This window comes from Xiphophorus couchianus, chromosome 22 (assembly GCF_001444195.1).
Source record: "Xiphophorus couchianus chromosome 22, X_couchianus-1.0, whole genome shotgun sequence".
NCBI classification, from domain to species: Eukaryota; Metazoa; Chordata; class Actinopteri; order Cyprinodontiformes; family Poeciliidae; genus Xiphophorus; species Xiphophorus couchianus.
Window position 1 is genome coordinate 384853 of NC_040249.1, and position 14245 is coordinate 399097.

The 14245-nt window shown below is 38.0% G+C and overlaps 1 protein-coding gene across 2 annotated transcripts in view; it reads right to left on the reverse strand.

The window, feature by feature from the left end:
• wipf1b (WAS/WASL interacting protein family, member 1b) overlaps window positions 1-13058 on the reverse strand; it is a 41619-nt gene extending 28561 nt beyond the window's left edge. Inside the window, exon 1 of one of the 2 annotated variants that reach the window (XM_028007446.1) lies at window positions 12904-13058. The gene's annotated coding sequence lies outside the window, so the exon portion shown is untranslated. The remainder of the gene's footprint in view (window positions 1-12903) is intronic. The other variant, XM_028007447.1, reaches the window with a different exon arrangement.
• Between the last annotated feature and the right edge of the window lie 1187 nt (window positions 13059-14245).

Genomic DNA, 14245 nt, shown 5'->3' on the forward strand with positions numbered 1-14245 from the left:
ACGCTTCCTGGAGATTCCAATGCCTTTGCCTTCCCCGAAAGCATGAAATTCTATCTTTCAAAAATTCACCATCAAATTTGAAAAAACATATTGAGGTAAGTTAAGTTGCTAAACGCTATCGATGTTAAATTAATTTGTGTTAGTGAAGTTTTATGTAATCTTAGCAAGCTTTTTGTTGAACTCGACTGCAGTAAATAAATACGATTACTGTATATTGTTATAAGCTAGCATGAACTTGCAAGTAACAGTGATTACTGCGGTCGTGATCACGTCTCCCGCCATGAATGTTACATATAAGTTGACGCTAAACTCCTTCACGTCCTGGTTATTGAATAAATGTTAGCGCCATTAAAATAATCTCCATGTAACAGTTACAGTCATATTCAATAAATTAGAATATGGGTTCCAATGAGACGCAATTGTCGCAAGTCTGGCGACATTGGCGGACATGCCCGCCCACAGAGTCAGCCGGACCCCCCCTGCCTGGGAGGTGTTTATTGTCAGCCCCTTTCTGTTAAGAGTTCTCTCAAAATAGCTGGCAAAAAAGTTAAGTTCATGTTTTGTTAGGATGAAAGACTAGATGTTTCCAAATCGCTTGATGTTTGTTAGGTCAGTTTAAAGTCCCTTTTTTTCAGGGAAACAATTTTCTTATGAACGTGTTTATTTTGAATTAAATAAAACATTTCAAAGGTATAATAATTTCTCTCATTTTGCCTAATTACATGTAACCCTGCAGGTCATCCCTGGAATTCTGATGCATAGAATAAAATATCTAAATCTAAACTGTCACAGGGGGTAAACACAATAAAAACATGCTTTATCTGCAGCATTGCTCATTAAAATGGTACATTACTGATTTATTAAAACTAAATACGATAGGTACACTTAATGACATTATATAAGCCTTTAGGTATTATGGTCGGCAAGTACTTTTACTTTTAATACTTAAGTAGTTTTAAAAGCGTGTACTTTCTTACTTTTACTTAAGTAAAATAATAATGTGGTACTTTGACTTTTACTTGAGTAAATTTTTGTCTGTGTATTTGTACTTTTACTTAAGTACATTGTATGAGTACTTTCTCCACCACTGTCTAACACAATAGTTCACACTACACGATTTTTTGCTCCTTTTTTCCCCTTACAACAATCTTAGAACGTTGGTCTTTCTAAGATTGTGTGGTGTGTTACGGTAGATCGTAGTTGCCGCTCCGATCCAAATCAGGGGTTTTCCCCGACTGGGAGAGTTAAGGCAGCCTGTTGAATGTGACAGGTAGCCAATCAAAAAGCAGGGATTCTCCTCTGGGCTTTCTGAGGGGAAATTGGAGGGGAATCCCAAACAGCTGACACAGCGAAGTCCAGCGGACATTGGAGATGATATGTGGAAACAACATTAATGTTTATTCAACATGCAAAGAATATAGAAATGACAAGGGGAGGAGTTGGAGCGAAATTGCTACCGCAGTTGATAAACCTAGTAACAATTGTTAAGGAAATATGGCTATTTTTGATTGTTTAATATAGTTAAGCTAATGCCATGTGCGTTTAAGTAGATCAACATTCCTATTTGGACAAGCTGATGCAAGGTAGGAGTTCAGAGATAAACATTCTCCTGGCAAGGCTGTAACTTAGAGCAGCCATAAAACACTATGCTCTTGAAAGGCTTTAAATTAGTAGGCCATAAAGAATATCTTCCCCGGCTCACAGGTCAGAGGTCGGGGGTTTCCCAGGAGCTCAGAGTTGCATCTGGAGTTGATCACAACTTAGGAATCTTGGAAACACTTAGGTTTAATTTCTGATACACCTTTTAAATATTGATAGCAATAGTGTGTTAGATTAAAGTATATTACCCAAGTTACAAGTACTAATCTAGTAAATGGAATGTATTTGAAAATGTACTAACTATGACAATATCGGAATCAAAAGAGAATGGTTTGAATGTTATGTTTTACAGGTTGAAAAAGACTTATATCTCATTATTGTTTGTGATAACGTAAAGATTCAAATCTTTGGAGAAGCTGACTGCAGAGGAGCAAGATAGGTTTTGTGAAAATAACTTATAACTTTAATAACTAAAATGACTCTTGATATTTGTCATTAAAACTCAGGGGAAGGTTTAAGTTTTTTCCAAGGTAGCTCTTGGTTGGTCAAAACAGGGGTACGCCCTATTTGCATATATTAACAAAGAGAAACGCCTTCACTAGAAAAGGGAATGCGCAACAATAAGAATTCAGACAACTGACCTGTTTTGCTTTTAAGCATCAGCTGTCTCCAAAGGCGCCTTTGTTCTTTTTCTTTTAATTCTTTTGTCTCAGGTAAAGAATGTACTTCTGTGCACTCTGAAGTTTCTTGTTAAATTCATACGGTGTTTTCTATTGAATTAAACTCTGTATCTCTGTGACGTCATCGAGCCTCGCCGTCTGTTTTACAACCGTGACGACATCCGCTCGGGACCCGGGCTAACAGGAGGAAAAGAGAGCCATGCTTTTTCCAAAATTTAAGCTAACCTAATAAATTTCCTCCTTAATACTTTTCAGCTGTTCTTCGTTAACGTGACCTAAATAGGTTCTAATGATTTTCATTCAGTCAGGACTTTATGCTGACACTAGCCACATGCATTGCAGGTAGACTGTAGTAAAGCATTGATTAATGCCTGGTTTTAAAATTAGTTCACTGGACTTGTAGCCATTATTTTGTTCCCATTGTTGGACACCACACGTCAGGAACGAACCCGATCGAACCGTTATACCTAGGATTACTGTCGGCTAATGTGTGGTCTGTCATGTTTTGAAAATGGGCCGACAATCGGCCGGATCGTGTGGTGTGCGCTGGGCATTACACTAAGGAAATGAGGAAGGAGGGTCAGTGGAGAGCACCGGAGTTGAGCCTTTTTTCATTCGGTGTCATCAACAGAAAGAGAAAAAGGACAGAAGAGACGATAATGCCGATAATTGAAATTACGTCGATAGTTTTCATTTATCGTACGATTAATTGATTTATCGTTTATCGCGACAGGCCAAGGCGGACGTAAACTCCCTTGGTAAATAGCACGGCCGCATTCCCACAGCCAGAAGTTCAATGTCCGGGCTACAAATCTGTTCCTTCACGTCAACATGACCGGGATTACACCACCTCTCACTCACATAAAGTGCAATCCCGCCACCCCTCTTCTTCCAACTCTTGGAAAAGTCCCTGTCCCCCGCACCAAGGAAAATCCAGGGACCTCCACGCTGTATTCTGGAATAAGCGAGTGCAGCCAGGTTTCCGTGAAGCAGAAGATACTGCACTCCCAGTACTCCTTCTGGGTCCTAACCAGCGCCGTGAGTTCGTCTGTCCTATTTCCCAAAGACCTCACGTTCCCCACAATAATCGCCGGTACCGATGGCTTTAAATAATGGCCTTTACAAGAGGTCACATCTCGTCGGTGACGAGATGGTGGAAGAGTCCTCTTGGTACCAGTCTTTCTAGCTCACTGTTCGAAGCCTGAATTAGAATTTTTGGCCGGAATAGATGAGAAAGATTTAAATATTCATTCTCTCTTCAGCTGCCCTGTCAACTCTACACAGATAAGCTAACAGAATAAGATTGTAAATACAAATTATTCAAGGAAACACTAAAAATACATAATGCACGTGATCATGAGTGTTGCTGTAGGATGGACGGAGTGATGCAGAGCTCACATGTTCCATACAGGAAACTGAGCTCCACAACATAATTTGTTTCTACCGCTACTGACACACACTGAGCAGCTATGAGAATGTTTACAGACCACAAGTCAAAGTGTAATCCAAAACACTGATGGAGCTCATGTTGGATCTACTCTCCATATAGCAGTGAGAAGCTCTTAAAAGTTAACTTTAAATAAAACATTACTGAAACCCAGACTCCAAGACATCCCAACAAGTGCTGGGATCGTCCCACAGTGACACACCAAGACCGTAACCTGCTTTCACAACCAATAGTCCTGTAGACTTGGTTCAACTGGGGACAAAAATTGGAACATTTGTTACATTTTCATTTGGCGTGGTTCACACTGCACCGTGTCAAATTAACCAAACCGTTTAAAAAAACCTGTGGGGGCGCTGCACCAAGAGCCACTGAAGGAAAAGATACAAAAACCTCTGAAGACGATACTGAACCATATCTGTCAAGTATTGGTTGGGCTTGAGAATATGGGAAATGTCACCATCTGGTGCTACTGTCGGTGTGGGTTGAAGAGACCAACATGAGCTGAGCGTTGGACAGAACTAGCGGGCAGCACAATACGGGATATTTACAGGAAAATAATGCTGGAGCACGTCGGGAAAGGGACGTAAAAAAAAAAAAAAAAAGTAGTTTCTCGGACAAAATGGGAGACTTGACAGGTATGCACTGAACACATTTCTTTTTCAGGAAATTTTAGCAAAAAGGGAATGCATATTCATTTGAACCACACCAGAGTTCACGTCAACCGAATAGAGGCTGAGGGGTACCACAGTTTGCTTTTTTGGTCTGCATCAGAGTTTGATAGTGCATTCACACCTCAGCAAACAAACTAGAGTTGGATTTAAGTGGACTAAACAGGGATGGTGTGAATGCCCCCTTAAACCCACAACAAGCTCAACTAATTGCATGAGCAAGCATTTGAGTTAAAGAAGCTGCATGATCTCATCCATAAGACTTTTCAAAACTACTATGTAACAAACAAAACATGACTGATGAAACCCTACCACAAACTATCCTGGTGAAATACCTGGAATGACTTTACATGCCCAAAGTTCTCACTGAGCCAATGTAGGAACAGTCTTAATTCCAAATAAACTAACTACAAAATGTGCAAGTAGACTGTTTATCAATCACAGCTCGATGAGATCAAGTCATACTTTGATGAACTGGTATAAACTTCTTTTAGTAGGCTGAAACTAGGACCCCAGTTAAACCTGGTGTTGGCCCCAAGAAACTTCTGTTTGAGTTCTCAGGGTGAATACAGAAGAACATAAGCAACTTAATAAGAATGTTATTTTTGTGATTGGGTTAAGGAGGAAAGATGTCTGCTTGAAATAGCAAACCAGAATTACAAAATCAGCTCAGCCACAAAGGCCAGAAGTAGGTGGCTCCATAATGTGTCAGTGTATGACTACATACTTTAAATTAGCATTGCAGAATCAGCTGAACGTCATTCGTGTAAATGCTGAGCAAATGCATCATTTCTATCTCTACAGCTAAAAGTTACCTTTAGTCAACATCTCTTGTTTTGGCCTTCAAGAAACTTAGTTTCTTGATGAAATGATCACCTGCACATTTTGTAGTTTCTAAAACATTTTTAATGCAGTAATAAACATGTCACCACATATATTATTGGCACAAACAACATAAATACTTTTTTAAAATCCTCAAAAATTATGTCCAATAACACTATATTTGCAATAGATTGTGCACTCCTAGCAGACTGAACCACTTAGCCCGTGGTACACAAAGGTCCTTTGCTTCATAAAAAATCAGAGGAATCAATTTTTAGAGCAACTAAAGGTGCTCTAAAAACACAGTAACTTTACACAGTAACACAGGTGCTCTAACACAGTAACACAGTACACAGTAACTTTAGACAGTTACTGTGTAACTGTCTAAAGACTAAGTGGTTTAGTTGAAGTAAACTCTTGCTCTGTTTGAACCAGCGATCAGGCCCGAAACCTGGGAGTAGTGATGGACTCTGACCTGAACCTCCAGAGCCACATAAAGACAGTTACAAAGTCGGACTTCTATCACCTGAAGAACATTTCCAGGATTAAAGGACTAATGTCTCAGCCAGATCTAGAGAAACTCATCCATGTGTTCATCTTCAGTCGTATTGATTATTGCAACAGCGTCTTCACAGGTCTGTCCAACAAATCAATCAAACAGCTGCAGCTGATCCAGAATGCTGCTGCTCGCGTTCTCACTAAAACCAGGAAGATAGAGCACATAACACCAGTTTTAAAGTCCCTACACTGGCGCCCTGTAGCTCAGAGAATAGACTTTAAAATACTGTTGTTAGTTTATAAATCACTGAACGGCACAGCACCACAATACATTAAAGATCTGCTTTTATTGTATCAACCTTCCAGACCTCTCAGGTCTTCCGGTTCTGGTCTGCTCTGCATCCCCAGAACCAGAACCAAACGAGGAGAAGCAGCTTTCAGCATCTATGCACCACAAATTTGGAACAAACTTCCAGAAAACTGTAAAACAGCTGAAACACTGACTTCTTTTAAATCTCAACTAAAAACCCACCTGTTTAGAGTTGTATTTGAAATGTAATCACTTACAAATTTATTGATGGAACTTGACTTAATGCTTTGTTTTTGATTCTATGTTGCATTGTGTTTCTGTGTTTGTAATGATGTAAAGCACTTTGAAATGCCTTGCTGCTGAAATGTGCTATACAAATAAAATTTGATTGATTGATTGATTTGAATGCATATATGGGAATCTCTCCAAAAGCAGGACGCAGACAAATCCACAGGGCATTCAAGGTAAATACATCCAAAACAAACATGCTAGCAGGAGAATTTGCTTGTGGATTATTATCAAAGATAAAAGAGAAATCCTAGAACTGCTAAAATCTCACACCTCTTCATTTTTTCACATTTGTCAATAAGTAGTTGTTCATATATCTTTCTCAGAGGTTTTGTCTCATTCCCTTTAGTAGTTCTTGGTGCAACACCCCCAAAGGTGAGGAGAGGAATGGGTTTTTCAAATGGCTTGGTTTGTTTGACATCAAGCAGTGTGAAAGTAAACACCATCATCTGAAAATGTAGCAAAATGTTGCAACTTTAGTTCCAAATAAAACCAGGTTTACTGGAGAATCAGGTGTGAAAACAGCCTGTTAAATCTAAGGTGTTTGCTTTTGCAACTCAAGTGCAATGTGGATCCAAGTCTGAAACTCCAGTCACATCTCTGACTAAAGGCAACACAATCCATCCTGATCATTGAACTGGGGGTAATTCTGGAAAGAACTCCGCAATTACATATCAGACTTCTAATTGTATTATTTAATTCCTGTTGCAAATCAAAACCATTTCACTCAGGTGAGTGACAGTGGACACAATCTCAAAGATGCAGGATACCAACCCAGGTTTCCGTAGAACATCAACATGCTGAGGAGGCACTAACTACCACTGGGAAGAGAACTAAAACATGCAAGATACCAGCCCCTAAGGACCAACTCTGGAATTATCTAGATCTGTCAAAGAAACTCAACATATTCCATTTTTCAAATCTACTGTTTGTTGGCTGTCTGTCTTCTGTTTTGCTCAATGTGTTGTTTTTGGTGAGCAGCTAAGAAAAGATTTTTTTTTTTAAGTATTAATGCAAATCATGTGGCTTCGAAGCCATTAAAACCTGAACAATGTTTCGGATGCTCTAAATAACAAGATACTTTCTTGTAAACAGATTCTGATACAGGGGAACTCCAAACTGCATTGTAACAGAGGTGACTTTCTGGTAAAACTTTCAATCTCTGTGCATCTTCAAGTCCAACTAAATGCAAGTGTTACACCATTACTTGAAACGTGGTAAGTGCCACTTTCCTCAGCTGTGATCAGATACTCTATCAACAGGCCATAAGGTGGCAGGAGCAAAGACACTATACCTTCTGGACAGGACTTTTCCTATTTCATAAGAAATTCCAGGAAGTCCTGATAGGTCCCTTCCACTGTCGGATTGGTCATCGTCATAATCGCATCCACTTCAAACTTACGAGCAATTTCAGTATTTGCCGAACAGCAGACAGGAACTAAAAAGTTCTGCTCGGAATGTTTGCAAATAAAGAATCTGCAAAAACTCCCAAATCAGGCCTGCAGGAGCAGACTGATATCATTTTTGGTCATATGTCCCTAGGAAAGAGAAGTGATTTCTCTGCTGCAGCCTCAATCTCATCTGGGCCGGCACCGCTCTCCTCTTCAGATGGAATTCTACCTGCAACTGACCTATCTCCTCTGGATAATCAGAATCAACAATTGATTCGGGGGCCAGCTTCATCTTCACGCCACAAGTTGGTGAGCGAAGCCGTAAAACGAAACTGCGAAAAGAACCCCGCTCCTCCTGCGAAAACAACCAGTTCTACCCCACGAACGGCTAATAGTCCGCAGAAGATAATACCGGATGGAGATTCGTGTTCTCGTCGTTTGAGAGAGGAGGTTTTGGTTCTTCCTGACGCTCACAACCACCACGATGAGGGAAAATCTCCCAGACCACTGTTTCCACCCGCAACGCTGATCATCAGTGATTCCATAATCAGGAAAGTACAATATTTTAATGCAATTACTCACTGTATATCCGGTGCCACAGCTTTGATCATTCTAAATAAACTCCAGGAAATATACCCATCCTTGCCCTCCTCTATAAAAAGGATTGTTCTTCATGTTGCAACTAATGATACACTCCTGCAACAATCAGAAAAAACTAAAGATGATTTTAGGAAACTTTTGGGTTTTTTAGAGACTTGTGATCAAACTGTTTTTATTTCTGGGCCCATTCCCACTTTAGGTCGTGGCTCTGGACGTTTTAGCAGAATCCTCAGCTTACATACCTGGTTGCAATTTACATGCAAAACTCTGGATATTTTTTTTATTGATAATTTTAACTTATTCTGGGATCATGAGTACCTCTTTACAAGGGATGGAGTTCATCTCAACAACAATGGTAGCAGGATACTAAAAACTAATTTGCGTTACTGTATTTCCATGACTTTAAGCTATCAAAATCGACTATGTGCATCAACACAGCCTGTTTTTAGGAATACCTCCTCTTCTGTAATCCCTCATTTCTAATCCCTCATTTCTATGAGGGATTACAGAATAATGCTGTAAGAAATATACAAGTTGGTGAGATTCATCCTCCTGACTTCAACACAGTGAAATCAACTTCTACTTTTGAGGAACCCTCAATAATACCAGTTTTGATAAATAACAGACAAAAATTAGTAAAATCACACAGAGACAAAAAAAGTCTCTAGATTGCAAAATTTAGTATCTATTCCACTTCAACCAATGTTGAAACCAAACAGAAATCTGAAAGCTTCATGCTGCATATTAAAATTAGCTTTATTAAATATCAGATCCTTGGCAGGAAAATCATTTTTAATTCAAGACTTTATTATTGACCGAAACTTGGCTGAATCAAAATAACAGCTCATCTATTCTTATTGAATCATGTCCTCCAAATTTTAGCTTTATAAGCCAGACCAGAACCGACAAAAGAGGAGGTGGAGTTGCAGTTTTGTATAATTCTGCCTTTACTTGTAAGCAGATATCCTATGTAAACTTTTTATCTTTTGAATATGTTGCCTTGCAACTAAACTCGTACACTCGTATCTTGCTGCTGAATAATATACAGACCTCTGAAACTCTGTGCAAACTTCTTTGATGATTTCACTGAACTATTGTCCCTAATTTTGGTGGATTTTGATTTTGTTCTTATTGTTGATTTTAATTTTCATATCGACAATCCACTGGATCGAGGCAGTAAAGAGCTATGCCAGATCCTGAATAACTGCAGACTGATCCAACATATCTTGGAACCCACACATAATCATAGACACACTTTGGACCTTATTATTTCTAAAGGACTCATTATATCTAAAATTGTAGTGCTTGATGTAACATTTTCAGATCACTTTTGTATTTTTTGGGACAGCTTTCTCCCTGCACAAAAAGACAACTATACACAAGTACTTTCAATAAGATGCATTACGGAAACTACTGCGGATCAATTTATTCAGGCTTTTTCTTCAACTACTATACACTCCTGCGCATCTTTGAGTGACCTAATAGACAATTTTATTTTTAAAATTGAGAAGGCTATTGACACCATTGCTCCTGTTACTACAAAAGTAATATCTGGGAAACATAAACCACCTTGGAGAAATTTTGAGTCGGTTAGAATAGGGAAAAAGTGTGCTGGAGAGCAGAACGTCAGTGGCGTAAAACTAAACTACAAACCCATTTAAATATCTACAAAGATAAACTCAAAATGTTTAATTCTGAACTAAGAAATGCAAGAGAGTTTTTTTTCAAATGTCATTTCTACCTCTATCAACAAATCCACTTTCTTCTGTTAACCATGAATTTTTCTCCTCTGAGGCCTGTGAGAAATTTGCCACCATTTTCATAAATAAAACTGTGAAAATAAGGGAAACAATAAACTCCTCTGTGTCTGCTGTTGAGAAACAATTAACTATGTTTTCCCCTAAACAGAATTTAACTATGATGACTCACTTTAACCTGATCACTCAAAAGGATTTGAGTTACACTTTACATCGTATGAAATCATCCACCTGTTCCCTTGACATCATACCCACCAGTTTATCCTTAAAGGTCTCAGAGGTTTTGGCTCCGGACCTCTAACAAATAATTAACAAGTCACTCTCCTCTGGAGTCTTTCCTCAGGCTCTAAAGACTGTCGTAGTTAAACCACTTCTCAAAAAGCATAATCTAGACTCATCAATTTTTAGCAATTATCGACCAATATCATACTTACCTTTTTTGTCTAAAATACTAGAAAAAATTGTTTTTCAGCAGATAAATGGCTTTCTGGCCCCGAACAACTGTTTTGATGTCCATCAGTCAGGTTTCCGTCAACATCACAGCACTGAAACTTCTCTTGTGAAAATAGTCAATGACCTCCGTCTAAACACTGACCATAATAAAATGTCAATATTAGTTTTGCTTGAATTGAGTGCTGCATTCGACACAGTCGATCATGATATTTTATTATCCCGGTTAGAAAATTGGGTTGGCATTTCTGGTACAGTACTCAGCTGGCTTAAATCTTACTTGTCCAATAGAATCTTTTGTGTGTCCATAGGCAATTTTAAATCCAAACTGAATGAAATTACATATGGAGTTCCCCAAGGTTCCATTCTGGGGCTGCTTCTTTTTAATATCTATATGCTTCCATTAATTGAAATTATACGAAATAATAAGATAGACTACCACAATTATGCCGATGGCACACAGCTATACATTAGTCTTTCTCCAGGAGATTACAGTCAGGCTCAAATACTCACTAAATGTATTGAGCAGATTAATGTCTGGATGGGCCAACATTTTCTCCAACTAAATAAAAATAAAACTAAAATAAAATAAAATTAATGCTTGGACCAAAAGAGCATAGATTAAATATAATCACCCACCTTCAGTCCACAGGATTAAAATGCTCTGATGAAGCTAAGAATCTGGGGGTGATCATGGATCCTGATCTGAACTTTAATAACCACATCAAATCTATCATAAAAACATCAAACTACCATCTAAAAAAATATTGCTAATATTACACGACTCATGTCCCCACAAGACTCTGAAAAATTAGTTCATGGCTTTGTTTTTAGTAGACTCGATTACTGCAATGGAACTTTTACTGGATTATCAAAAAAAGCAATAAGACAGCTCCAGCTTCTCCAGAATGCTGCTGCAAGAGTCCTAACTAAAACAAAAAGAGATCAGCATATCAGTCCAGTTCTAAGATCCCTGCACTGGCTGCCTGTTGCTCAAAGAATAGAATTTAAAATCTCCTTAATGGTTTACAAAGCACTTCATAATAGTAACCCAGACTACATTTCTGATCTTCTTCAACCATATATACCACTCAGACCTTTAAGATCATCAGAATCAAACCTTCTAACTATTCCGAGAGTCAGAACTAAACATGGTGAAGCAGCTTTTAGTTTTTATGCTCCAACACTCTGGAATAAGCTTCCTGCTCACTGTAAGACTGCCCCTACCTTGAGTTTATTTAAAACAAGGTTAAAAACCTTCTTATTTGACGTTGCCTATTCTTAAATTATTGTTTTTTTAAAACTATATTCAAAATCGTAATGTTTATTTTGTTTATTTTTAATTCGTTTGATTTTTAATTTAATTTTATTATTATTATCTTCTTGTATGTTGTTTTTAGCTTTTTTGTACAAGCACTTTGAATTGTCTTTGGCTGAAAGGTGCTATATAAATAAAGTTGCCTTGCCTTTATATTAAATATTGTTTTGTGTTTCTTTCCATTGTTGAATTGATTAAAGCATAATTAAAATATTTAATTAGTTAAGGTCAAAATAAAGCTATACCTTCTATGTAGGATTTGTACATCGAGTCTGTGTCTCACCAGTCATGAACCTCAGTGCAAATCACTGAGTGGAACAAATGTTCTGCAAAGTAGGGGGCGCTAACCCAAATGCAAAAATCAAACTACAGACTCAAGAAAAGCTAATTTAAGTATTTTATAACCTACTTTTTATGCAATGCTGTGAGCAGCTGATGAGCAATCATTGTGCTGCATCCATTAATAATGTCTTAGCATGTGATGATTGCTGAGCAACTTCATAAATTTCATGATTACAGAACTGTACATGATTGCAGAACGATTTTCACAGCTAAAGGAGCATTTTGTCTCGGAGATTGTGGACAAACAATGCAACTTTCATGTATTACATTTTAAAGCATTCCAAGCCGATTTATCCCACGTGCGGTTTTTAATATATATACACCAATCAGAACGATAAAATGTCAAAACACTGCAGTCGAGTCTGACGCTTACATGGCAATTCAAAACACATGCCTTAGTCCAGCCACGTCGTTCCGAACAGTCATGGAATTTAAATAGGACCGTAATCTTTACGCAGACAATATTTATGGGCGATAAAAGCAACGACAAGCTAGATAACTCTAAAGGTTTCTTTAACTGTCTAAAAGTGACCTCAGAGTTTTTCAGTCTGAAATAAACAAGCCCCACTGACTCGCCATCACTGCTGGAATTACTCCCAGCTGCTTTCAAAAAGTTGTCAACTTCTCTGGCTTGTTAAGGCGAACCTTTCCGCTTCACCGAGACTACGTTTAGCCGCCTCGCCAGACCAAGACCTTCATAAAAAGTCAGAGATAATGTCTTTTTTTAGCTTACCTTAGAAGTATGAAACGCTCGGCAAGGCTAATAATCCTCCATGATCGTCAGTGATGAGGAGCTCCGCGCAACCAATCCTGAGGTCTGCAGAGAAGTGGCAGGCGGGCGGCCTCACCCACAGCCCCGCATAAACCAGGCTGCTCTGTTAGCTGGGAGTTTTAATAGGAGGACACGTTCAGCCTACCCAAGATTAGGGGCAGTTAAATCAACTCCAGTATGTGCTTTACAAATAGAATCAAGAGAAATGCCATTATGTATCAGAAGACAACAGATAATGGTTAATTATTGGATACATTTAAAAGGACATAATGAAGATCATCCAGTTAAGAAAGTATTAGAAAATTTTTGGGGAAGAGGAAAGGAGTAAATTAATAGTTTTGGGTGGGTTGGGGATGACAGAGCAAAACATTTAATGTATATAACAGAGAATTTAGTCCAAAAGTATTGTGTGGCCTTTGAGACCTACATGGACTTGTAACTATATTAATATAGACAGATCATTATCAAATAATATTACAGATATTTGCCAAGAATTTTATAATCAAATCCAAAATAAATATAATGATTATTTGCAAATTTATACTGATAGCTCGAAAGACCCAAAAAATGAAGCAACCAGTATAGCAGTAGTGATTCCTGAATTAAAGATTAATATTTCAAAAAGAACATCTAATTATCTGAGTATATATGCAGCAGAATTATGTGCTGTATTATTAGCTTAAGAATGGGTGGAGGATACTAATATAAATAAAATAATAGTTTGTAGTGATTCATTATCTGCACTGTTGAGTATTGAAAAGGTTATGGCTGTTAATCATAGATTGTGTGAACAAAACAAAAATGTAATATTATTTTGGACTCCTGCTCATGTAGGTATTTTGGGTAATGAAAGAGCAGATAGGTTGGCTAAGAAGGCTATTAAAAAAGAAGATATTGATATACCAATAAAGTTATCTAAATCTGAAGGGAAAAGTATAGTTTGGAAAGAAAGTAAGACGTTACGGAAAATTAGGTGGGATAATAAAATAAATAGCAGGCATTTATATAGGATACAAAATACAGTTGATGTTGTAAGGATTAGAGGAATAAACAGGAGGGAGGAAGTAATTATAAATAGAATAAGAACCAGTCACAGTTTTTTAAATGGAACTCTTTTTAAGATGGGGAAACATCTTGCTGGTTTATGTAATTGGTGCGATACTGTAGAAACGATGGAATATTTTTTTTTCCATCCATCCATCCATCCATCCATCCATCCAAGGGTGTAACTTTGTGTTGAAAGTTGGTGGGGATGAGAAGTAGCGGGGGAAGGAGGGATGCTCTTTTTTAGTGCTAAGAATAA